The sequence below is a fragment of the Camellia sinensis genome, chromosome 7, assembly GCF_055761805.1.
Source record: "Camellia sinensis isolate YWXY chromosome 7, ASM5576180v1, whole genome shotgun sequence".
Taxonomy (NCBI): domain Eukaryota; kingdom Viridiplantae; phylum Streptophyta; class Magnoliopsida; order Ericales; family Theaceae; genus Camellia; species Camellia sinensis.
Window position 1 is genome coordinate 200,675,732 of NC_138967.1, and position 27,004 is coordinate 200,702,735.

Here is a 27,004-nt window from a genome sequence, read left to right on the forward strand (position 1 = left end):
TTCTCCAAAGCATCCACGATCAGTCCCAAGATCAAGCGGCAAAAACTACAAAATCAAGGATTGGGGACAGAGCAATTGTTGTGGTGTTGCATCAAATAAGCATCACCTAATCAAGAATTTATTCATTAAATCTTCACGGTTGAATTCCAGTGAGAAAATAAAACCCAAACCAAGCAATGGAAATTGAAAAGGAAATGCTAGATCAAAAGTAAATTCAGTTTGCAGCTATCCAAATCCATCATCAAATTTTGGGAATTCAAAAATTGATTCGAGTCCTGCAGCAATTAAGGGAGTTGAGAGCAAATCAGCAAGCACGATTACATCTGAAAGTAGTGAGTAACAACATCCGAAGTTGTTGAATGTGTCTAGTCAAACAGTTAGTCGCACGAGTGGACTTTTGTCATCGGAAATGGATAGTTTGAATATCAAGAGAAGGAGAGAGAAATTATTGGAAGAAGCAAGAGAGAGTGTGCCTGAACCTAGGTCAGGAAGAGTGACGCATTTGGTTAAGGCCTTTGAGAAGCTTCTTACGATAACAAAGGACTCAGATTAGATGGATGAGAAACAATCAGAAGATGTTGGTGATGATGATGAAAATGATAAGAAGGGAATGAAATGGGCATTGCCAGGACTGCAACAACCGAAGTTGCCCGAAACATTGGTCTCTTCTTCTTCATTCTGTCCATCGGATTTTTTCATGACATCAGAGAGTTTAGGTTTGGATTTGCATGTTTCGTCTTCATTAGATGGCAGCCATGGAAGGTTGGTTATAATAATTTGATTAATTTTTATTCTCTTATTCCTTCTTTCAATCGTTTCAATTTGGATCCTAATTGGGTTTGCTTTGAATTATTTTATAGCTTCACTATTTCAAACAAGACTTTTGGTGGTGGTCACAGAAGCTGACGAAATGTAAGCACTTTTTTTTCTAATTTTAAAATGAAAAATGAACCTATGTTTTTTTTATTTTTAATATTCATTTTTTTTTTTCAATGTAGAGCTCTGAATCATCTGGGACCTTTGGTGGAAGTTGTTGGAAGAAGAAGCAGCTCAAAGCAACCTACCAAAAACTGTTCAAGCTTCGAACAGAGGTGCGTGTTTATGGTTTTGTGAAATCAATTTTTTCTTTTAAATCCTTCTGTCTTTGCCTCAATTTACTTGAAATCATGCTAATTTTGGTGATTGATTTTTATTGCAGCAAAGGGGAAGATACAAGGAGGAAGAATCCGTTAAGAAATTACAACAAATGATGATGGAGGAAGAAAAGCAATGAATACCAATTGCACAAGGTCTCCCATGGATAGTAGATGAGCCAGAGGTAATTCCATTTAATTTGAGAAGAAAAAAAATTTGGAAGTTTCGCTTTGTTATGCAAATGTTTCTATCTCTAATTTCATGTGTAATATTTTGTTGAAATGTGTAGCATGAATATATGCTTTTTGTTGGATGTGCTATGCCAAAATCCATATTGAACAAATTTTATAGACTCTGTGTCATCTTTCCAAATGAAGTCAAAACACCATAATCACGAAGGTTAAGATTGAACAACTACAGAAAAAAAGCAACTCATTTCAAATGCTATCGACTTCCGAAAAAAATGAAATATTAGTGGGAATGTTCAAATGGCAACTTACTGGATATATATATATATATATATATATTCTTTTGGGTTGCAAAAATGCCAGGTTGAATTATTTTATGTCATGCTTTGCCAAATGCTTGTAGTCGACAGTTTAAGTAATAAGCCTAATATACATGTCTGGACTCTCCCATGTTCATTTAAATTGATGTGGTTGATGGTATTACAGTGCTTAATAAAACATGCCGTCAAAGAAATCACAAGGCCGATTGATTTGGTGCTGCATAGCGATGTGAAGGCTATGGAGTGTGCTGAGTTTGACCAACAGGTGCATTTTTAACTTTCTTTAAATATTTTTACTCAGGGTTTTCACGTATTAATTAGTTGTTTTGGGCATAATGACCATAACTTCACTCACCTATCACATATAGAGTAGGCATTGTGTCATTACTAAAGTCTTTGCCATTCACTGAATGTACAAGATTCCACGTTCTCGCGCATATTACATGGCAATAATGAAATTCCTGTTATTGAATTACCTTTTAATTTTGCTTCTGTGATTGCATATTAGGTGGCTGAAAAGATGAGCCTTATTGAACAGTACAAGGATGACAAGGAAAGACAACAAAAAGTACATGACAGAAAAAACCTTATGGGTGTGTTTTGGTGATATTAGTCTTGGTAGTTTACTGATATATGTGTGCATGTTGGATTTTGCTCCTGTAGTTAGTAGAAGAAGAGGAAATCAGGAAACTAAGAAAGGAGCTCACTCCAAGAGCTCAACACATGCCCTATTTCGACAAGCCTTTCATCCCTAGAAGGTACCAGATAAAATCCAAAATTTTTAAAAACTTCTTTTGCTATACATGGCTTTCCATTTGAATATGGATAACCAAAAAACCTATTGTATAGAGAAATTATCTAGTAGGTTTGGCCTATAGGACCCATGGTGTGTCTTTTCAATATTAGAAAAACATATGATCCACTTGTTTCTATTTTATATACAAGAAGATATCATGTCTATTTGGGTGGGCACGAAAAGCTAAACCTGCCAGATAACTTCTCCTACTAAAGACTTCAAATAGACCCTCTCCTTCAAATGATTCTTAAAAAGCAATATGTAGTTTGTATACATTGCTTTGTTTCTTCTTTTTTTATATACATTTTTTTCCCTCAATGTCACTCACTGTAGTTGCAACTTTTCCAACATATTTTATTGATCAGGTGTTGTTTGGATCTCTAATTTTATAAAATAAACCTCAAATCTAGAAGTTTTCTAATGCATCATTTGACTGGCATAAGTGGTGTAAACATAACGATGTTCCTTGTTTGTTTCGGGTTATTTTCAGGTCGATGAAGCATTGCACCATACCCAGAGAGCCAACGTTCCATATACCACCACAACACAAGAAGATCAACTGTGTCATGTGTTGGGATGATATGTTCACACACCAACAATGAAATGCAGAGAAGGAGAAAAAATCAAGATTTTTCGTAATTTTTTGTTGTCAATTGCTTAATAACGCTAAGCTTTTTTTTCTTCTTTATGTGGTCTCCAATATTCCTTGTGTATATGAAAACAATCAATTTAATAGCAATTTTGATGAAACAAGTGATTGTAGTGTTGTATGCACAATTGTGTGCTATTTCAATGAATATTATCTCATAATCATTCATTTCTCTAGTGTTGTTATTTACCTTGTTTTCTTTTTTCAATCTTTGAAGCACAAGTCATGTATGCATCTTTATTTGAAGTTTTGCTCTTACCCTTTGTTTGTTTGAGCATTTTTTAGATATGTGTTGGTTAGACTAATCACATAGAAATCCAAACAAAGCCTATATATTTAATTAGCACAACCTCAATATACACATTTTACTGACTTCTTCTAATGTACGACAAGGTAAACTTGGGTAGTTAGGACTTAGGACAGGAATAATGAAGTTTAGTTCACACCACCTTCCAAAAAAAGAAAAAGAAAAAGGTGGTGATTAATATGCCTGTGCCCTTTCTAATTCACTCTCTCTTGAAAAGTTTGATCAAAGGCCAACCACAATTTGGCCAGCAACTTGGTCAAGATCTCATTGGCCACTAGATGTGATTCTTCTCCCTGATACAACCAAACCACAAAAAAATAAAAAATAAAATAAAATAATAAATTAGCGAACTAATTGACAACCTAGCAATAAGATATATGCTTAAAGAAAATCATGCATTACATGTTACTTGGTTGGTTACATGCTGGCTTCGCCGTCATTTTATCATCAATTATTTTACTCTATTGACTTATTGAAGTCTTAATCATTGGTCTTCTAGTTTAGGTAATTGCTGCTTCTAGAGCTGTGAAGCATGAAGACATTGTTGTGCAAATAAAGAAATTGTTTACCAAGTTGTCAACAGATCCAACTACAGCGTCTAAATTAGTTGCTAAAAAGAACCAGCAATTTTTACAGGTTCCACGGTGTGCTTATATCATATAAATATTTCACGATTTGTTTAATTTAAGCATTCTCTTCCATCTTGTCTTTCTACAAAATTTATTAATTGGCATTCATTATGTGAAAATCAGGTTAGGATAATTGATGATGATATACCTTTGGCACAATTTGCAGTTGCTTTCAATGGGGCTTCTTGGACGGATCCAGATTCCATTGCTTTGATGGTCATGCAGTCAATGTTGGGATCTTGGAATAAGAATGCAGGTGGTGGGAAGCACATGGGGTGAGTTGTTTGAACATCATTTGTGGGGTTTTAATAACCAAGTTGGATATTTTCATGTGATATGACCTGTGAGTGCATGCATTAATTAGTTTTTGACAATTTGCAAGATTTTCTGACCTTGCCCAGAGGGTTGGCATTGATGAGATTGCTGAAAACATGATGGCCTTTAACACCAACTATAAGGACACTGGTCTGTTTGGTGTTTATGCCATTGCCAAGGTGAGATTATGTCCTATAATTATGATTTTGTTAGTTTCAGAGCCTTCTTTCCCTCCTCATATCTGGTTCTTTTGAATTTTTGATATCTTTTTGCCATGACTCCATATTTTGTTAGCAAATTAAGAACATCTATAAGTCACTCCCTGAAATGATTAGGTTGTATCTCTTGTTCCCTCTTATTCCATTTCTTTCCTCACTCACTTTTCTGATGGACTAGGTCTCCATTTGGCACTACTTTGTGTTTAGCTTGGAATTACTTTTTTTTCTCTTGAAATAATGCTTTAGGTTATGTTTGGCTGCATCCTTAAAGTACTTTGATGTGTAGAGGCTCCCCTAATGGCACTTTTTTAGTGAAATAAAACATACAAGAGGATATGCAAGTGCTTTTGAAGTGTGGCAAATAAACACTCCTAAGCCTTTTTACAACAACATCTTCTATAGAGCTCTTAACTTATTGAAGGCCTATACACCACAAAACAAGCCTAAGAAGTGCAACATATTATTGGATGTTGAGGTGGACACTGGTTCCTTGCATTCTAGGTGAGTTCAGACCTGAAATATAGTCAAAAGTAAAACAAAATAGCCCACTTGGTTCTCTTGTGGGTGATTTAGGTATGTCGGAAAGGGAAAAAGGGAGAACTGTGCCGGGGGATGAGGTTCACCCCTTCCAGTAACCTTTATTGGCAGGGATTAACACTAGGATAGTGGTTATGGCCTCTAAGAGATTCTCAAAATCAAGAGGGTGGACACCAGGAGAGTAGGGAAAATTGCAGTAAGTCAAGCGAGAAGAATAAAAGGCTGACAAGTGCAAAAAGTTACAGTGGAAATTTTGAAAAATTGCAATTCTTTCTCTTCTTAAATTAATATGATACCGAGTTAACTTTTAGAATGATTTCCTTTCCACTAATACCTTGGGACCAAACTGTTATGGCTTAATAGCCAATACCTAACAACTCTTGATCATGGTAATCTGTAGCAAAAATATTATGTATCAGGATTTTGCCCAGACTGAGATGCCCATTAATCATAATTTTACAGCATCACAAACATGATAAAACAACTATCTGTATTGCCCAGCAGTTTCCACATCTGTCATGCGGAGCTTTAGTTTGATTGATTTTAATTCACAATTGATGTTGTATGTTACGCCTCGATAATTCTAGTTATTCATTTTCATTTTCACATTTTGTTTTTAGCCGAATTGCTTGGATGATCTGGCTTATGCAATTATGTACGAGATGAGCACGTTATGTTATCAAGTTTCTGAAGCTGATGTTACTCATGCTTGAAACCAGGTAGTTACCAGTTCTTGTACTGAACCTTGATATTATCTGCTTGCGTGTTGTGAGAACCCAAATATAAAAATTAAGTAAATAATTAAATAATAACAATAATAATATTACAATTTCAAATATTTTAATGGTGAATCTTAAAGTGCAAATTAAATATTTGGAGAGTCTTGTAATTAATTTTAAAACCTAAAATAAATTTATGGTGAAAGTCTTCAATTTAAAGGCAAGATTTATTTTTATTTTGATCTAATAGTAGTTGTATTTTATTTAAATTAATGAAGAGATAAAATAAAATAAAATAAAACAAAGGGCATTTTTATTTAGAGTCATTTATGTTATGTATAACAAAGAAAAGAAAAGAAAAACCTAGGTTCCTAATCAACACTATAACAGCAGCCACAGCAGCCACGGGAAGAGAGAGAGTTTGAGAGAAAAGAAGAAGAAAAAAAAAGGGGATTGCAAACAAGAAGGATTTTTGGGTGTGTGGTAGGTCTTTATCACTCTTCTTCCTTTTATTTTTGTTCTTTATCCTTACTCTATTATTATTTAGTTCATTGATGGAGAGGTTGTAGGTTTATGTATTTTGTATATATATACATATATATATATATATATACTGTTAAGAAATTTGAGGAGTTAAATTCATGTATAAAGAATGGGTATTATTCTTAGTTCAAAAATTCTGCACAGAATCACAAATTTTAAAAATCAAGAAACCATATCAAACGGATGAATTTTAATATGAAATTTATATAGTAGATTAATTACATATTGAATTGCATATCTGAATTTTTTCATAATTTTTGGGAGTCAAAATCCATGTAAATTGAGGTATTCAAATCTGTCCAGGAAACCAGTCTGAAACAGTAAATTCGGGCGTGTTGTTCTCTTTGGGTATAAATCTAAAAATTATCAAATTAGTGTCATTAGAACCGGTTATGAGTCTAGTTTCGTACATTTTTGGCCCTGCATTGATTGCTCGTGTATATTAAGAGAACCGTCAATTTCTTTAAAGTGCTGCAGAAAACAACCTGTTTGGATATAATAAATTGTAGAAAATTATTTTGATAAGCAAATCAAGTGAAACCATTTGGGTTTGAAACTTAGGATATATTAGATCATATCTGGATGTTATTGGAATTTTTCGAATAGCGTGGAGTGGGTTTTGTAATTTTCAAATTTAATGAATAGGTTGGGAAGGCTTGTTTGAAATTCTGTTTTATCTTAAAGTCACAATTAATTAAGTTTTGACCGGAACCCATGTCTTGGGTGATTTTAAACCTTGAAGAACATGAACTTAGGTAATATTTAAGAGTAACGGTCAGTTGGGTTGAGCCGTGTTAGTGCGCTTTAGTTGATGTTATTTAGTTCCTATTTTTTTTAGTATTTTTAAATTAGTAGTGACGTGTAGTTTTCATATTGGTTCAGGGCACTAGTTGGACTTTCATACTCTATTCGAGGATTATATTATTTTGTTTCAAGGTGAGTAGTTTCATGCTACGTATTTTTATAAATGTTCCCCTACCCTAAACTGTTGGAAAATTAAATTGTTGTTTCAAGACTAAACTGTTTTGATAAATTATTATATTATCAATTGAATCAAATTATTTCTAAAACATGTGTGAACTTGGCATACTGTAAACTATTTGTTTTGGTCTCATGTTTATAATGATGAACCATCATGTTTTGCGAAACTGATGTGTATTGATTATTGGGACCATGTGTGTATTTAGTCCAGGGAAATTATTCCACTATATGTGGTGACTCTGGCCACTAGGGAACAGATCCGGGTTGGGCTGTGATGACTCTAGTACTCAACGATTGTAAGGAAAAGACCTTTAAAAACAACTAGGTGACCTTCAATCGAATCGTCTTTGAGAAAAGGCCCAGGTGCAACCTTGAGGATGACTCTTAGTTCGGTATTGGATCCAACGGGGCTTATAGCCTTGAGAACTGTGTGGCATATTATTTGTTTTTCTTGGTACCCAGAAAATTATTGGTGTTCATGTCATAATCTGTTTTAAGTGAAAAATGTCGTTTATCATGTTCTTGCGAGACATGAGTATTTTAAGTGTTGAATTGTGAAACCTTCTTTTTGAAACAGATTGTATTTACCAAACTATATGCCAATCTAGTTTCTGTGATATATATCTTATTTTGAAATTGAACCATGTTTTCAAAACTATATTTACTATCCATGTTGCTACTCACTGAGCTATCAGCTGGCTTAGTTGTTTACCATTTCCAGGTGTTAGAAGGACTTAGAGTGGACTCATGGCATAACGGGGACTCAATTGCATGGACCTCTAGGGCATTTATTTAATTTTTTTTAGGTTGCTTTGTCGAGTTTTGTGCATACATTGTGGTTGGGTTTTATTTAGAATTATTTTATTTTGTGGGCGGTTTGTGTCCCATTTAGTATATATATATTTTTAGGAAGTTGGTTATGACTTGTTTTTCACCTGTGGCATGTCACTAGATTGAGTTTTGGTTATTTATTATTGGACTATTGTTTAATTGTTCAAGGTGATATTGAATGCGTGTTTAGGCTTACGTGTGCCTTGGGCTAAGGCCCTGTGGGCCACGGCCGGTCATACCCAGGTTTGGGGTGTGACAATTGTGGTATCAGAGCTATAGATTTATCAAGTTACATACCTTGCATTTCATCATTTAGACGAGGTCGGAGTCCCTATAGTCCTTAGTAGTGTTTGGTTAAGTTAGTTTTGTTTAAGCTTGTGTTGAATCGTTCTTGATTTCATTTTGAAGGTTAAGAGTTGGCACATTGATATTTACACAGATTGTCTATTCTTTGTGAGCCTTTGATGTTTGTATTATCGTGTCTACTCCATTAGGAGAAACAGTTGTATTGGGAGATATCTGTAGATCTTGTGTGGTAAACTTGGATGGTTGGATTTTTCTAGTGGATTTGATTTCTTTAGAGATGAAGGATTTTGACATGATTTTGAGTATGGAATTGTTGATGAAGCATCACGCCTCTGTTGATTGGTTTAGAAAGAGGTCAGTTTTTGCTATGCCAAGGCAACTTCAATTTTTCTTTCAGGGGGATAGAAAAGGGTCTTCTATTTGTTTTACTTCTTCCCTTTAGGCTAATCGAATGTTAAGTAAAGGGTGTCATGATTATTTAGCTTGTGTGGTGAGTATCGAACAACCAGAGTAGAAGTTAGAGGAGTTGCATGTAATAAGTGATGTGTTGATGTTTTTCTAAAGGATCTACCTAGACTTTCTCTAGATCGTGAGGTAGAATTTTCCATTAACTTGGTCCCTGACACAACAATTATTTCTAAAGTGCCCTATATAATGGCACCATTGAAGTTGCGGGAGTTACAAACTCAGTTATATGAGTTGTTAGACAAAAGTTTTATTAGGCCTAGTGTCTCACCTTGGGGAGCACCTGTGTTGTTTGTTAAGAAGAAGGATGGGTCTATGAGATTGTGTATTGATTATAAAGAACCGAACAAAGTCACAGTGAAGAATAGATATCCTTTGCCATGTATTGATGACCTATTTGACCAATTGTAGGGAGCTTAGGTATTCTCTAAGATGGACTTGAGGTCAGGCTATCACTAGTTGAAGGTAAGGAATAAGGATGTTCCTAAGACAGTTTTTAGAATCCATTATGGGCATTATGAGTTCTTGGTGATGCCTTTTGGTCTCACAAATGCAACAGCCACATTCATGGATTTAATGAACAGAGTATTTAAACCCCAACTGGATAAAATTTGTGGTAGTGTTTATTGATGACATCCTAATTTATTTGAGGAGTAAAGAAGAGCATGAGTAGTATTTGAGGGTAGTATTTTAGATCCTTAGGGAGAAGAGACTGTATGCAAAATTTAAGAAGCATGAATTCTGGTTGAGTAGTGTGTCCTTTTTGGGTCATGTGGTGAGTAAAGATGAGGTATCTGTGGATAACACGAAAGTGGCAGCAATTGTTGATTGGCCACGACCTACTTCTGTGACAGAGATACGTAGCTTTTTAGGGCTTGCTGGATATTACAGGCAGTTTGTGAAAGGATTCTCCCGTATTGCTTTGTCACTTTCCAATCTCACCAGGAAAGGGGTAAAGTTTGAGTGGAGTGATGATTGTGAGCGTAGCTTCCAAGAGTTTAAACAGAGATTAACATCAACTCCAATCCTTTCCTTTTCGACAGATGGAGGTGGTTTTGTGATTTATAGTGATGTTTCACGATAGGGTTTAGGATGTGTGCTTATGCAGCATGGGCAGGTGATTGCTTATGCGTCATGATAGTTGAAAGTAGATGAGAGAAATTATCCTACGCATGACTTGGAGTGAGCAGTAATGATTTTTGCTCTTAAGATTTTGCGACATTATTTGTATGGAGAGTCATGTGAGATTTACACCGATCATAAGAGTTTGAAGTATATTTTCACATAAAAGGAACTAAATTTGAGGCAAAGAAGATGGCTTGAGTTACTACAAGATTACGAGGTGAATATTTATATCATCCGGGGAAGGCAAATGTGGTAGCAGATGCCTTGAGTAGGAAGGTCGCAGTTGAAGATGTAGCAACTTTTTCTATTGAGAGTTGTTTGGTGGAAGACATGAGACATTTGAGGCTTGAGGTTGTTACGCCTGGTGATAGGGCTTATTGTAGTCAATTGACAATTCAGCCAACCTTGAGAGAACAGATTTGGTTAGCTCAGGAGATTGACCCCCAGTGTGAGCATATTAAAGGAGAGATGACAGAGGGTATGCGTATAGACTTTGTGGTTAGTGATGATGGGTTGCTTAGATTCCGTGGCCGAATTTGTGTTCCTAATGGTGGTGATTTGAGGATGGAGATTATGACGGAGGCACATAGTTCTAGTTATAGTTATAGCATTCATCCCGGAAGTACTAAGATGTATCGGGATCTTTATGAACATTTTTTGTGGAATGGTATAAAGGGAGATATTGCAGAATTTGTGGCTCAGCGTTTGGTGTGTCAACAAGTTAAAGTAGAACATCAGAAACCTGTGAGGAAACTACAACCCTTACCTATACCAGAGTGGAAGTGGGATCATATTACCATGGACTTTGTGTGTGGTTCACCTTGCACTAGTAGTAATCACGATGCAGTTTGGGTTGTTGTTGATAGATTAACCAAGTCAGCACATTTTATTGCAGTACGGATGACCTATTCTCTAGCTCAATTTGCACAGTTGTATGTGAAGGAGATTGTTAGATTGCATGGTGCACCAGTGTCAATAATGTCAGATCGGGATCCTCATTTTGTGTCTAAGTTTTGGGGTGCGTTACAATCAGCTATGGGTACTAGGTTAAATTTTAGTTCAGCTTATCACCTTCAGACAGATGGGCAATCAGAAATGACTATTCAAACCCTTGAGGATATGTTGAGGGCTTGTGCTTTGGAGTGGAGAGGTAATTGGGATGATTATTTGCCGCTCATGGAGTTTGCCTATAATAATAGTTATCATTCTAGTTTGGGAGTAGCTCCTTATGAGGCTTTGTATGGGAGGAAGTGTAGGTCTCCTTTGTGTTGGTATAAGGTTGGTGAAAGGCAAATGTTGGGAACTGATTTGATGGAGGATGCTACACGAAAAATTATCACCATCAGAGAGAGATTATTGACTGCTCAGAGTAGACAAAAAAGTTATGCTGATCATCGTAGGAGGGACTTAGAGTTTCATGTGGGAGATATGGTATTCTTGAAAGTATCACCATGGAAAGGAGTGATTAGGTTTGGAAAGAAAGGAAAGTTGAGTCCTAGATACATTGGTCCATTTGTGGTATTGGAGAAGGTTGGTGAGGTTGCGTACCGTGTTGCTCTACCCCCTAGGTTGGCAGGAGTGCATAATGTGTTTCACGTGTCTATGCTGAAGAAATATGTGCACAGCCCGTCGCATGTGATAGATTATGAGCCGCTTCAGATTAGAGAGGATTTTTCGTATGAGGAGATACCTGTTCAGATTTTGGATTCAAAAGAGAAAATGTTGCGTACAAAGGTCATTAAATTGGTTAAGGTACTGTGGCGTAATCATCTAGTTGAAGAGGCAACTTCAGAATGCGAGGACGAGATGCGTGAGAAGTACCCACATCTATTCTCATGATTTACTCAGGTTAGTTTCGAGGATGAAACTTTTTTTTAGTGGGGGAGAATGTGAGAACCCAAATATAAAAATTAAGTAAATAATTAAATAATAACAATAATAATATTACAATCTCAAATATTTTGATAGTGAATCCTAAAGTGCAAATTAAATATTTGGAGGGTCTTGTAATTAATTTTAAAACCTAAAATGAATTTATGGTGAAAGTCTTCAATTTAAAGGCAAGATTTATTATTTAAAAAATAAATAAATAAAATAAAATTAAGTGTCAAATTAGTAAGCATATTTTGATCTAATAGTAGTTGTATTTTATTTAAATTAATGAAGAGATAAAATAAAATAAAATAAAACAAAGGGCATTTTTATTTAGAGTCATTTATGTTATGTATAACAAAGAAAAGAAAAGAAAAGAAAAACCCTAGGTTCCTAATCAACACTATAACAGCAGCCACGGGAAGAGAGAGAGAGTTTGAGAGAAAAGAAGAAGAAAAAAAAAAGGGGATTGCAAACAAGAAGGATTTTTGGGTGTGTAGTAGGTCTTTATCTCTCTTCTTCCTTTTATTTTTGTTCTTTATCCTTACTCTATTATTATTTAGTTCATTGATGGAGAGGTTGTAGGTTTATGTATTTTGAATAAATATACATATATATATATATATATATATACTGTTAAGAAATTTGAGGAGTTAAATTCATGTATAAAGAATGGGTATTATTCTTAGTTCAAAAATTCTGCACAGAATCACAAACTTTAAAAATCAAGAAACCATATCAAACGGATGAATTTTAATATGAAATTTTTACAGTAGATTAATTACATATTGAATTGCATATCTGAATTTTTTCATAATTTTTGGGAGTCAAAATCCATGTAAATTGAGGTATTCAAATCTGTCCAGGAAACCAGTCTGAAACAGTAAATTCGGGCGTGTTGTTCTCTTTGGGTATAAATCTAAAAATTATCAAATTAGTGTCATTAGAACCGGTTATGAGTCTAGTTTCGTACATTTTTGGCCCTGCATTGATTGCTCGTGTATATTAAGAGAACCGTCAATTTCTTTAAAGTGCTGCAGAAAACAACCTGTTTGGATATAATAAATTGTAGAAAATTATTTTGATAAGCAAATCAAGTGAAACCATTTGGGTTTGAAACTTAGGATATATTAGATCATATCTGGAGGTTATTGGAATTTTTCGAATAGCGTGGAGTGGGTTTTGTAATTTTCAAAGTTAACGAATAGGTTGGGAAGGCTTGTTTGAAATTCTGTTTTATCTTAAAGTCACAATTAGTTAAGTTTTGACCGAACCCATGTCTTGGGTGATTTTAAACCTTGAAGAATATGAACTTAGATAATATTTAAGAGTAACGGTGAGTTGTGTTAAGCCGTGTTAGTGCGCTTTAGTTGATGTTACTTAGTTCCTATTTTTTTTAGTATTTTTAAACTAGTAGTGACGTGTAGTTTTCATATTGGTTCAGGATACTAGTTGGACTTTCATACTCTATTCGAGGATTATATTATTTTGTTTCCAGGTGAGTAGTATCATGCTACGTATTTTTATAAATGTTTCCCTACCCTAAACTGTTGGAAAATTAAATTGTTGTTTCAAGACTAAACTGTTTTGATAAATTATTATATTATCAATTGAATCAAATTATTTCTGAAATACGTGTGAACTTGGCATACTGTAAACTATTTGTTTTGGTCTCATGTTTATAATGATGAACCACCATGTTTTGCGAAACTGATGCGTATTGATTATTGGGAAATTATTCCACTGTGTGTGGTGACTCTGGCCACTAGGAAACAGACCCGGGTTGGTCCATGATGACTCTAGTACTCAACGATTGTAAGGAAAAGACCTTTAAAAACAACTAGGTGACCTTCAATCGAATCATCTTTGAGAAAAGGCCTAGGTGCCACCTTGAGGATAACTCTTAGTTCGGTATTGGATCCAACGAGGCTTATAGCCTTGAGAACTGTGTGGCATATTATTTGTTTTTCTTGGTACCCAGAAAATTATTGGTGTTCATGTTATAATCTGTTTTAAGTGGAAAATGTCGTTTATCATGTTCTTACGAGACATGAGTATTTTAAGTGTTGAATTGTTAAACCTTCTTTTTGAAACAGATTATATTTACCAAACTGTATGCCAATCTCATTTCTGTGATATATATCTTATTTTGAAATTGAACCATGTTTTCAAAACTATATTTACTATCCATGTTGCTACTCACTGAGCTATCAGCTGACTTAGTTGTTTACCATTTCCAGGTGTTAGAAGGACTTAGAGTAGACTCATGGCGTAACGGGGACTCAATTGCATGGACCTCTAGGGCATTTATTTAATTTGTTTTAGGTTGCTTTGTCGAGTTTTGTGCATACATTGTGGTTGGGTTTTATTTAGAATTATTTTATTTTGTGGGCGGTTTGTGTCCCATTTAGTATATATATATTTTTAGGAAGTTGGTTATGACTTGTTTTTCACTTGTGGCATGTCACTGGATTGAGTTTTGGTTATTTATTATTGGACTATTGTTTAATTGTTCAAGGTGATATTGAATGCGTGTTTAGGCTTACGTGTGCCTTGGGCTAAGGCCCTGTGGGCCATGGCCGGTCATACCCAGGTTTGGGGTGTGACAATTGCTTCTTTTTTTCCTTCTCTCAAACCCTCTCCCGTGGTTGCTGTGTTGTTGCCCTATGTGGTCAATAAATAATAGAGTAGGGTTTGTGTTTATTTTATTTTATACTAGTGGTGGGCACACATAGGTCAAATAAATAGATAAATATATAAAACATATATATAAGTTATTTACAACTCAAATGGTAAGAGTCTTATATATTAACCTTGTGGTCTGGTGTTCAAGTCACACTCTTCTCTCTCTCTCTCTATATATATATTTTATATATTTATCTATTTATTTGACCTATGTGTGCCCACCACTAGTATAAAATAAAATAAACACAAACCCTACTCTATTATTTGTTCACCACATAGGGCAACAACACAGCAGCCATGTGAGAAGGTTTGAGAGAAGGAAAAAAAGAAGCAATTGTCACACCCCAAACCTGGGTATGACCGGCGGTAGCCCACAGGGCCTTAGCCCAAGGCATATGTAAGTCTAAACACGCATTCAATATCACCTTGAACAATTAAACAATAGTCCAATAATAAATAACCAAAACTCAATCCAGTGACATGCCACACTTGAAAAACAAGTGATAACCAACTTCCTAAAAATTTATATATACTAAATGGGACACAAACCGCCCACAAAATAAAATAATTCTAAATAAAACCCAACCACAATGTATGCACAAAACTCGACAAAGCAACCTAAAACAAATTAAATAAATGCCCCAGAGGTCCATGCAATTGAGTCTCCGTTACGCCATGAGTCCACTCTAAGTCCTTCTAACACCTAGAAATGATAAACAACTAAGTCAGCTGATAGCTCAGTGAGTAGCAACATGGATAGTAAATATAGTTTTGAAAACATGGTTCAATTCCAAAATAAGATATATATTACAGAAACTAGATTGGCATATAGTTTGGTAAATACAATCTGTTTCAAAAAGAAGGTTTCACAATTCAACACTTAAAATACTCATGTCTCGCAAGAACATGATAAACGACATTTTCCACTTAAAACAGATTATAACATAAACACCAATAATTTTCTGGGTACCAAGAAAAACAAATAATATGCCACACAGTTCTCAAGGCTATAAGCCCCGTTGGATCCAATACTGAACTAAGAGTCATCCTCAGGGTGGCACCTGGGCCTTTTCTCAAAGACGATCCGATTAAAGGTCACCTAATTGTTTTTAAAGGTCTTTTCCTTACAATCGTTGGGTACTAGAGTCATCACGGCCCAACCCGAATTTGTTCCCTAGTGGCCAGAGTCACCACACACAGTGGAATAATTTCCCTAGACTAAATACACACATGGTCTCAATAATCAATACACATTAGTTTCGCAAAACATGGTGGTTAATCATTATAAACATGAGACCAAAACAAATAGTTTACAGTATGTCAAGTTCACACATGTTTCAGAAATAATTTGATTCAATTGATAATATAATAATTTATCAAAACAATTTAGTCTTGAAACAACAATTTAATTTTCCAACAGTTCAGGGTAGGGGAACATTTATAAAAATACGTAGCATGAAACTACTCACTTGGAAACAAAATAATATAATCCTCGAATAGAGTATGAAAGTCCAACTAGTGCCCTGAACCAATATGAAAACTACACGTCACTACTAATTTAAAAATACTAAAAAAAATAGGAACTAAGTAACATCAACTAAAGCGCACTAACACGGCTCAACCCAACTCACCGTTACTCTTAAATATTACCTAAGTTCATGTTCTTCATGGTTTAAAATCACCCAAGACATGGGTTCCGGTCAAAACTTAATTAATTGTGACTTTAAGATAAAACAGAATTTCAAACAAGCCTTTCCAACCTATTCGCTAACTTTGAAAATTACAAAACCCACTCCACGCTATTCGAAAAATTCCAATAACCTCCAGATATGATCTAATATATCCTATGTTTCAAATCCAAATGGTTTCACTTGATTTGTTTATCAAAATAATTTTCTACAATTTATTATATCCAAACAGGTTATTTTCTGTAGCACTTTAAAGAAATTGACGGTTCTCTTAATGTACACGAGCAATCAATGCAAGGCCAAAAACGTACGAAACTAGACTCATAACCGGTTCTAATGACACTAATTTGATAATTTTTGGATTTATACCCAAAGAGAACAACACTCCCGAATTTACTGTTTCAGACTGGTTTCCTGGACAGATTTGAATACCTCAATTTACATGGATTTTGACTCCCAAAAATTATGAAAAAATTTAGATATGCAATTCAATATGTAATTAATCTACTGTAAAAATTTTATATTAAAATTCATCCGTTTGATATGGTTTCTTGATTTTTAAAGTTTGTGATTCTGTGCAGAATTTTTGAACTAAGAATAATACCCATTCTTTATACATGAATTTAACTCCTCAAATTTCTTAACAGTATATATATATACAAAATGCATAAACCTACAACCTCTCCATCAATGAACTAAATAATGATAGAGTAAGGATAAAGAACAAAAATAAAAGGAAGAAGAGAGATAAAGACCTACCATACACCAAAAAATCCTTCTTGTTTGCAATCCCCCTTTTTTTTTTTTCCTTCTTTTCTCTCAAACTCTCTTTCTCCCCGTGGCTACTGTGGCTGCTGTTATAGTATTGATTAGGAACCTAGGGTTTTTCTTTTCTTTTCTTTGTTATACATAACATAAATGACTCTAAATAAAAATGCCCTTTGTTTTATTTTATTTTATTTTATCTCTTCATTAATTTAAATAAAATACAACTACTATTAGATCAAAATATGCCTACTAGTTTGATACTTAATTTTATTTTATTTATTTATTTATTTATTTTTTAAATAATAAATCTTGCCTTTAAATTGAAGACTTTCACCATAAATTTATTTTAGGTTTTAAAATTAATTACAAGGCCCTCCAAATATTTAATTTGCACTTTAGGATTCACCATTAAAATATTTGAGATTATAATATTATTATTGTTATTATTTAATTATTTACTTAATTTTTATATTTGGATTCTCACACTTGTCCTCAGGTTTTAAGTGCTTTTGGTAAAACTATGTTGCATATATATATATATATATATATATATGTATATTGTTTTGTAATTCAAAAACAATACAATATATGTGGCTACCACCCTAATTTGTGGATCAATATGCCTTCCATATATGCTGAGGTCTGAAGTCTTTATTTCTTTATAGTTGAGTTCTAGAGATAATGAAGGCCATAAGTTATGGATTGAACTTTCAATATACTTCTATTAATGACTAAGAAGTATTTATAAAGTTGGGGATGTTTAAAACTGTTTTTGATTCACCAAGCAAATAACCCTTTACCAAGCATCCCATATTTTGCCTGTAATTATAACTTATCTTAGATAAGTAATTGTTGTGCCAGAGTGAGTAAGAGCTACATCATTTGTTGAATAAAATGTGTTATCCACATTTTTTATTACACACATTAAAACTAAAATATGGACAAATGAGGTGTGGTAGATTAACTTCTATCCATGCAACATGCTTAGTTTTATGAAAGCGAAATTGATTTTAGCTTGGCCACTTATTTTTTATCTTGTGGTGTTCAGTATATTGGCATTCACTTACAGTTCTATTGCGTTGTAGTTGAAATATTCTTTGCTGCTTCACATAGATGGAACCAGTCCTGTTGCTAAAGATATTGGGCGCCAGGTAAAGAACTTGATGCATTTTTCATTTGCATATGGTAAAAAAAAGGTGGATAAAATAAAATGAAAGAATGCCTCGTATATTACTTGCAGAAAATAAAGGATTCCCTTGTATTACTTTTGAATCTCTTGGATAGTCTACTTAAGAGCCTGCTAAGTGTGTAGCGTTGGATAAAGACGGTTTAGTTTAGTTTCTAAAACATGGACTCTTTTTATCAAATGATAATTACTCTCATGAAATGTTGTCAGAAGACACGAGCTTTTGTTTTAAAAAATTTTCCTTCCCGGCAAAGACCCAGATTGTTTGGTGTAATCCATTATGTTCTTGTAGCTACTTACGTACGGGAGAAGAATCCCATTTGCTGAATTGTTTGCCAGAATTGATACTGTAGATGCTAGCACTGTCAAATGTGAGGCAAACCATTTTATTTTTGGTCAGGTAAGGATTAATGCATCCCCATTGCTAATTGCAAATTTACCTGTTACGAGGGAAGAATGTTAAAAAATTATTGTTTTCCTCCGTACATTCAATATTTGTTCTAAGTCATGTTTGGCCTTTTTGCAGGATGTTACCATCACTGCCATGGGACCCATCCAGGGTTTACCTGACTACAACTGGTTCAGGCGTAGGACCTACTGGCTCCGTTACTAGGTTCTTTCGCATTCAGTTTTCTTCATTATTACTCCTCACCTTATTACCTTTTTCATGTAGTCTCCAAAACATTTTGCTGTTTCATAATGCAAACCAAATTCCTTGGTGAGTCCCTTGGAGGGTGGCCCCTTTATTTAATTTTTGTTCCCAGATTTTTTCTCTGTAACATTGCTCTATCAGTAAACGATAATTAAGCTATTTTCAGTGATGTATGAGACAAAGATCAGTGTAGCTAGTCAGAGTTTTGAATGTTCAATTTTTTTCATTAATGCTTTGGTTGTATTATTACTTACAATTGTCATGTGGGTGAGTGATATGTGATGATACAAGCCCATTCAACTTTTTGTGTGCCCATGTCCCTATTAATGACTCTGGGTGCCATGAAATTGAGTTTTAAGTTATGTGTTGTAAATTGATCATACTTGTGTAGTTTTTGAGCCAGAATGAATGATAGGCATGAGTTCATGACTCTAAAGCTTTTCATCTCACCACCACTCTTAATCTCTACACCGCCAATGGGCTTCTAGCTAGTGGCGGGCCTCACATATGAGAGGTTGGGGGTATAACTCTCTCTGGCACTGCTTCTATAGCTCATCTGTACAACTTGTCACTCATTGCAATTGTAGCTCAGCAGTTCTCCTTCGCCACAACCTTAATAGTAGGCTAGATATATAAATTCTATTGGAAATTCTATATAAAAAAAATAATTGTTATATCTACACCAATGTTGCTCCATAGCCTTCTAAATTGTACCTACTCTCTTTTTATACAAGTTGATTTGAGAGAGAATGCAGTTACAGTCATAATGGTTGTGGATTACATTTATCAATTTCTATTAAATTTGCCAGAGAGAGTTAAGTGATGGTAAAATCCCTCACTCTTTATACTCACCAGGGTCATTATAAAAAGATACACAAGTCTCCTAATCATATGACGAGAATTTCAAAGTCTACCATATGAACCATATTAGAACTCACTAAAGAATTATCATTGCATAAAAGTAAGTAATGTCACATTTGCAAAGAACGTCAGTAAGCCCACATTTTGGCTCCATCCATATCTGCACATCTTACCTATATAACATGCTGGTTTATTAAATTATATGCATATTCTCTCATATGCTAATCATATTTAAGATGTCTAACCACACAACGAGTTGCAACAACAATGACGAACCAATGAGTTCTGTCTCAACATGGCATATACACATTAAACAATGGACACAAAAATGGGATAATTAATACCATTGACCCAACCAACTTACATGATTTCCAGAAAAAGAAAAGAAAAAAAAAAAAGAATTTACATGAGGGAATCAATTACAAAAATCGCTCCTCTGCCACACAACCTTCTGAAATATATGGCAGCACTGGTTTTGCATCAATATTCTATTCCTTTTTTTTTTTTTTTTTCTATTCTCAATTCTAACCTCCTTTTTTTTCTTTTCTTCCCCCCCTTCCTACATAATATACATGATGTTAGATTTACTTGTAAATGTATTTACAAACTACGGCCACTGCCTACCTCTACTACTGTTGCTTTTCCTCCCACTGTTATTTAGCCTCCGAGCCCCACTTCCATTTCCTCCCCAATCTTCATCGTTATCATAATCTTCATCATCCCTACCTGTACCACGCCCAGACCTCCCCTCTCTCCTCGAAGGAGGCTGTCTCCTCTTGATGTTCACTGTGTATGTTGAATAGTCAATAATGTCTTCCTTCGAAGCAGTCTTGAATTCTTGCACAGTAAAAAAAAAAAAAAAGTTCGGATCGTAAAGACAGAACAAGAGTTCTAGCTCAAAACAGGCCAATCGATTCTTACACAATGCGTTTTTTTTTTTTTTTTTAATATTATGATTTTGGGTTTTTTTTATCAAGGCGTATCTATCAAAATTCCTCCATTACAAGAAAAGATAAAACTTGCTAAGTCATTAGAATGAATCCTAGCAATTTCTAATAGGGTCACTGCTAGCTTCAAACCAAATATGTCAAATGTCAATCAAGTGAAGCACAATGAAGCTTGTCCCTGTATACTATTCAACCAGTTGAGCAATGGACAAGGTAGAAAATCTATAAATGCAATAAAGCTACTTTGCATGTTCATAACGGTTTATATCTATGCTATTAAGAGAAGAAAAAAAAAAAGTATTTGCAACCAAGCACATAGAAAGACACTGATCATACTTTCTAATAAAGATGCACAAAGAGAACTAGATAAGTAAAAAGGTAGATGTTCTTCATTATGCAAGAAAGCTTTGCAGTGACTCAAAATGTCAGTGCTCACACACTACCTGATATCTTTGCAACACTTCTTGATGATTGATAGGCAGATCAATGTGTGTTTCATTGGTGTTGAAGGGAATGTTCTGCTTTGAGAGAGCCTCCCCCGATTTTAGGGGTTCATTTGGAGAAAATTCCTGGTTAAAGACAGTAAGATATTACATGAAAATTAGGATCATATATGCCACTCTAAAGTAACAAATCTATGATACATGACAACAGAAACCACTCCAAAGAAGATTTACCTGACATCGTGTATCATTTAGACCATACACAATTTGTAGATGCCTCTTTAGTTTCAGAAGTAGCTTTAGCGCAATAGCCGAGAGACAGTCAGCCCGTGTAAACACCACGAATTTGAATGCCAAGTGAATTGCATTAAGTCCGAGAATGCAAATTTGAATCCATAGAAGACATAAAAAGCAAGACCTTTAAAATTACCTGTATTTTCTACAAATCATCTTCAGATATGCCACGTGAATTGCATGGACTCCTAGAATGCAAATTTGAATCCACAGACATTGAATGATTAGAAACAGGCTCATCAGTTGTCTCTTCCTTAAATGTCCCATTAAGATCCATTGATATAGTATGACTGGAAACAGGTTGAAAAGATGGCCACTGTGGAGTTATCCCATTACCATGCACTATCTTTGCATCTTCTTGTAATGAATGCGAAAAGGTTTTCATATTTGCTTCAAGTGTACCGGCTCTAACTTGTATAACTTGATTCATGGCATAAATCAAGTAAAGCGGCTCATCAGGCAATGGGAAAGGGGGTAAAGCAAGGATTTCAGTACAGTACCTGGGAAAAGCAAATTGAAGTCAATATATGTAGTAGAACCACACAACTCTAGGATGGGCACCAAAGAAATAACTCACATCAGAAAAGGGATGACTGAAGGATTCCAGCTTGGAGTATCGAATTTGTGCACTACCGACGACATAAATTTGTTCCTTGAAACACGATTCCCACGGATCAGCTTGTAGATTCAAGAAACACCAAGCCTTGCATAGTTGAAAGAGCCATTATCGAATTTCCCTTTCATACTATCAGGTACCTTGAGTTGGACTTTTGGGTTTGAATTTTCAGAACTTCCACCCATGGACCTAATGAAAATAAAGGACATTTGAAGGCCATCTCCCAAACGGCTTTCAAAAAATGCTGGATACCTGGAAAGATGCTTTCAATAGTTAGAATAATTAGATTAACAAGATACCCAAAATTTTGAAGCATAGAGAGGGAAATACTTTTCATTCAGAAGATGACGAGCCAGCTTTGAGTTCGCCTCCTCAGGATCTGTTTCAAGAGCAATAAGGTATGGGACACAAGTAATAGGATGAACTAGACCTTTTTTTTTGAACAGCAAAAATGAAAGACTTTATTGATGAAAACTCATACAGAGTATGAAAAGATACATTAATAAAGAGGAGCTTGGAGCAAAACGAAGCTCCAACCTCCTAGTTGGTGAGAAGCCAACAAAGAAGACAAAACCAGCAAAACTAGAGGAAAAGGGCCAAAATAAAACTACAGTTAAAATCAAAGAGGCAGCACAACCCTATAAGTTCGAGAGCAGCCAAGACAGATCAGATCAGAGCATGGAAGGGCCAAAACAAAAAACATCCACAAGACACTAGCAGCCAAGACCAGAGCTAAGCAGATCAGGCCAGAGCTAGACAGATCAGGCCAAGCAGATCATCACCAAGACATGCACTAGATCAGAGCAAAGCCCGAGCAAAACAGATTAGAACGGGCCCAGAAGATCAGCACCAAAACCAGAGCAAAACAGATCAGAATTGAGCCAAGCAGATCAGATCAGAGCAAGACAGAACAAGCCAAGCAAATCATCACCAAGAACATCACCCAGAACAGAACTAATCGCAAGACATGGACCAGAGCTTCACCAAATTTAACAAGAACTTCTTAAGATGCAAATAGCATTGACTGCAAATGGACTCAAGGACCTACCACCAAATTCAATCAGACTACAGGGACCTACCACCAAGGCAATATCTGATCTGATTTGAGGGAAGTTGAAAAGGAAGTCAGGAATTGAAAATTGAAACCTTTTGGATGCAGCTTTATACCAGAAGGCTAGTCTGGTGATGATGAGTTCATGAAAATCCTAAAGCTGTGGTTGTGTGCCTTGGAAGAGACATTCATTTCTATGTTTCCACAATGACCACAGAGTCACCAGAGGAATAGCACTCCAAATCCTCCTTTCTTCATTTCTGCAGCTATGCCCAGCCCACCACTGGAACAGCCCTTGTATGGACCTAGGGACCACCCAAACTACCCCCCACCATTGCAGAAGCTCTGACCAAACTCTCCATACCATGGGGCAGAAAATCAGCACATGATCTACTGATTCTTGCTGGGACTTGCAGAAAGTACACAGGGTAGAAGAATCCCTGTCCAAAATACCAAGTTGTTGTAGGAAAACCAATGTTTTAACCTTATATCTCCAAGCAAGCCAGCCCAAGAATTTCACTTTGGGAGGAAGATAATTAATCCACACCCATCTACTGAAGATGGCATTAGCCCCAAAAGCAAGGTTGGTATGCTTATAGAAAACAGAAACAAGGGACTGACCTGGTTTAGCAGCAGACCAAAGTGCCAAATCATTGACCTGAAGATTAAGAGCAGGTGCACGACTTAACATTCCATTTAGTCTTAGTAGCTCCTCTTTTTCCCAATCAAATAGAGGTCTCCTGAAGGTGACTGGCCAATGGTAAGAATTTCCTCTGATCTCCACAAGGTCCCTAACAGATCCCTCCTTATCATTAGCTAACCGAAATAGCCTTGGGAATTCATGTTTAAAAGAAGTAACTCCGCACCAGTTGTCATGCCAGAATTTCAATCTGCAACCATTGCTCACTCTTAATTGTAAGTGGGAGACATAAAATGTGAATAAAGATACCTTCTGCTCAACTACTGATATAATATCACTCCAAAGTCTAGATAGAATATTGCTTGAGTTAAGATGAGGCAACCATTTTCCTCCCAGAAATCTATATTTACTGCAGAGAACCCTCTTCGATAATGAGTCATGTTCCGAAGCAAATCTCCACCACCACTTGAGAAGCAAGCACACATTCACATCTCTAATTCTTCTTATACCTAGCCCACCTTGGTTGATACTTTTGGTTGCTTCCAACCATTTCACCAGATGAATTTTCCTCTTCAATTCGAAGCCCCCCATAAGAATGAAGCTTGAATTTTGTCTAACTCGTTAGCTATACCTTTAGGTAGTTTGAACGAAGACATAAAATACACTGGTAGACTAGATAGCACTGCCTTCACAAATGTTAATCTTCCTGCAAAAGATAGGAATCTCCTTTTCCACCCGGCAAGTCTCATTTTGAATTTATCAATAATAGGTTTCCAAGTCTTCTTTCTCCTAGGACATGCACCCAACGGCAGGCCTAAATAGTTTGATGGCAATCTCTGTGTCTTGCAATTAAGGAGGAGGGCAAACTCATGAAGATCTGGATCTGAAAGGCCAATCCCACAGAGCACACTTTTATGATAGTTGATTTTTAGCCCTAAAGCTATTTCAAAGCATCTAAGAATCTGCTTCAAACAAAGTACTTCTGATATTTCAGCTTCACGGAATAATAAAGAGTCATCTGCAAATTGAATGTGAGAGATCACAACACGAATGGATCCAATGATAGCCCCTTGTAACAAATTTAGTTCTCTAGCTCTCTGCAGGAGTATATTCAGTGCTTCTGCAACCAAAATAGATAGGAAAGGTGATAGTGGATCACCTTGCCTAAGGCCTTTTTGAGGACTAAACTCCATGGTAGGTGAACCATTAACAAGGACTGAGAGTCTTGCAGTAGAGACACATTCTTTTATCCAAGAAGACTACTTAGCACCAAAGTCAAAATTTGCTAGCATTGAGAAAAGAAAGTTCCAATTAATGAAATCAAAAGCCTTTTTGAAATCTAGCTTAAACATCAGCCCTTTTTTCTTAGATTTTGACCAACTATCACCACCTCATTTGCAATTAGAATACCATCAAGTATATTCCTTTCACCCAAGAAAGCTGATTGAGTATCTCCTATAATTATAGGCAAGACTCTTTTAAGTCTGGAAGCAAGGACTTTTGAGAGAAGTTCGTAAATTGCCCCAACCAAGCTAATAGGCCTAAACTCATTCAAATTGATGGCTTTATCTTTCTTAGGAATGAGAGAGGTGAAAGTACTATTCATACCTCAGATTAGTCTGCCATGGGTATGAAATTCCTTCATAAAATTAACCACTTCCTCCTTAATCACCTTCCAATATTTTTGGAAAAACATCAGGTTGAAGCCATCTGGCCCTGGAGCTTTATTCCCATTGCAATCTCTAACCGCTGCCCAAACCTCCACTTCAGTAAATTCCTCTTCAAGCCTACGGAATGAGTCACTGTGCCTTGCACTTTTAAAGTCCCCAACAAGCACTGGTCTGATCAACCATTCTTCTGTGAAATGCTTTGAAAAATAGGCCCAAACTTCATTCTTAACTTGACTTGGCTCGTCAAGAACCAAGTTTCCTTTTGTGATAGAGTTGAGTGAATTCCTATTTTGTCTGTTGGTAGCCGAAACATGGAAGTATCTTGTATTTCTATCTTCTTTTAGATTCCAGTCAAGCCTTGATTTTTGAAGCCATTCCCATTGCAACTTCCTGCTCAGCCTCCACATATCATTTCTGGTCTCCCTTCTCAACTTCAGTTCCTCCTCGTCCAGAGGCCTGGTTTCAGCTATCAAATCCAGTTCATTGAGTTTATATTCAGAATTTTCAAGTTTGGAAGTTACGTTACAGTGGATACTGATAATAGTAAGATCATGAATTTCACAACATGAGAAATTCCATTTATGAATTCTAGCCCAGAATTTATAATTAAAATAATGGAAAAATCAATGCCTCTAGCTTTTAGACTTTTAACGTCCTTGTTTTCATGTTTTCGAACTAACCAAATGACCAATAAATCCACAATAAAAAATAAAAAAATATTAGTCTGAGACTTCCTTCTCATGTTTCAGTAAATAATTAATATTTCTGTATACTGATTGGCTTGTTTGGGCAGACCAGTTCACTTATTTGAATCAAAAAAATTTAGACAAACAACCAAGGATAAGAACACAGACAAGATTTTAACTTCACAGCAGATTGGCGAACTTGTTCATTCACATCTAAACATCTTCCTAGGATGTTATCCCAATACAATTGAACTATTCCCCCACAGATATTAGTATCACCGGCACCTGCAGCAACAGGAACACTATGGTCACCATCTACGGAATAATTAACCGCATTATTACTGGTATTATCAGTTGCCATTTGACTTTCTGCATCAAGAAGATACTCGTAGATATTTTGCAACGCTTGCATCTGTACAACAAATCAATTCAGTATATGGACAGGAAGTCAAGAAGGAAAACAGAAAGAGAAATTATTACCTTAATGGTGTGTTTGGTTGGGGATTTGGGGAGAGATTTGGAAAGAGAAAGAGAAAAGGTGTGTGAAATTATGTGAAATATAGGCATGATTTATTCACATTTTACCTACCTTTTCCATTTCTCTTTCCAAATTCCTCTCCAAATCTCCTAACCAAACACAGCATAAGTCGCATGTCAGTACTAGAAGAGAGTGTTGCCTCCAAAATTTTCCCAACATCGTTTTCCAACATATATTCAGGCCTAGCAATCAAAACATAACCTAATGCCTATAGAAATTAAAAACTTACAAGTTAAATAAGACGAGCTAAAATCCCTCCCTTGCTCTTTCGTGGTGGGGGGTGCACACGCACATTTATGGGCAAATGCTGAAGGGGCATACCTGCAACGATCTGACCTTTAGAA

At 35.6% G+C, this 27,004-nt stretch overlaps 2 pseudogenes across 1 annotated transcript; one reads left to right on the forward strand and one right to left on the reverse strand.

Annotated features, from left to right (window-relative positions):
- The first annotated feature begins 553 nt into the window (after positions 1 to 553).
- Positions 554 to 19,043, forward strand: LOC114255845 (putative mitochondrial-processing peptidase subunit beta, mitochondrial; annotated as a pseudogene).
- Positions 19,044 to 20,019: 976 nt separating this feature from the next.
- On the reverse strand, positions 20,020 to 22,865 carry LOC114255866 (sister chromatid cohesion protein SCC2-like; annotated as a pseudogene). The gene is made up of 7 exons (XR_014336860.1): positions 22,858 to 22,865; positions 22,406 to 22,534; positions 22,037 to 22,327; positions 21,596 to 21,959; positions 21,400 to 21,462; positions 21,166 to 21,291; positions 20,020 to 20,612 (listed from the first exon to the last, which is right to left on the reverse strand). The product of XR_014336860.1 is annotated as a sister chromatid cohesion protein SCC2-like (transcript).
- Positions 22,866 to 27,004: the final 4,139 nt, after the last annotated feature.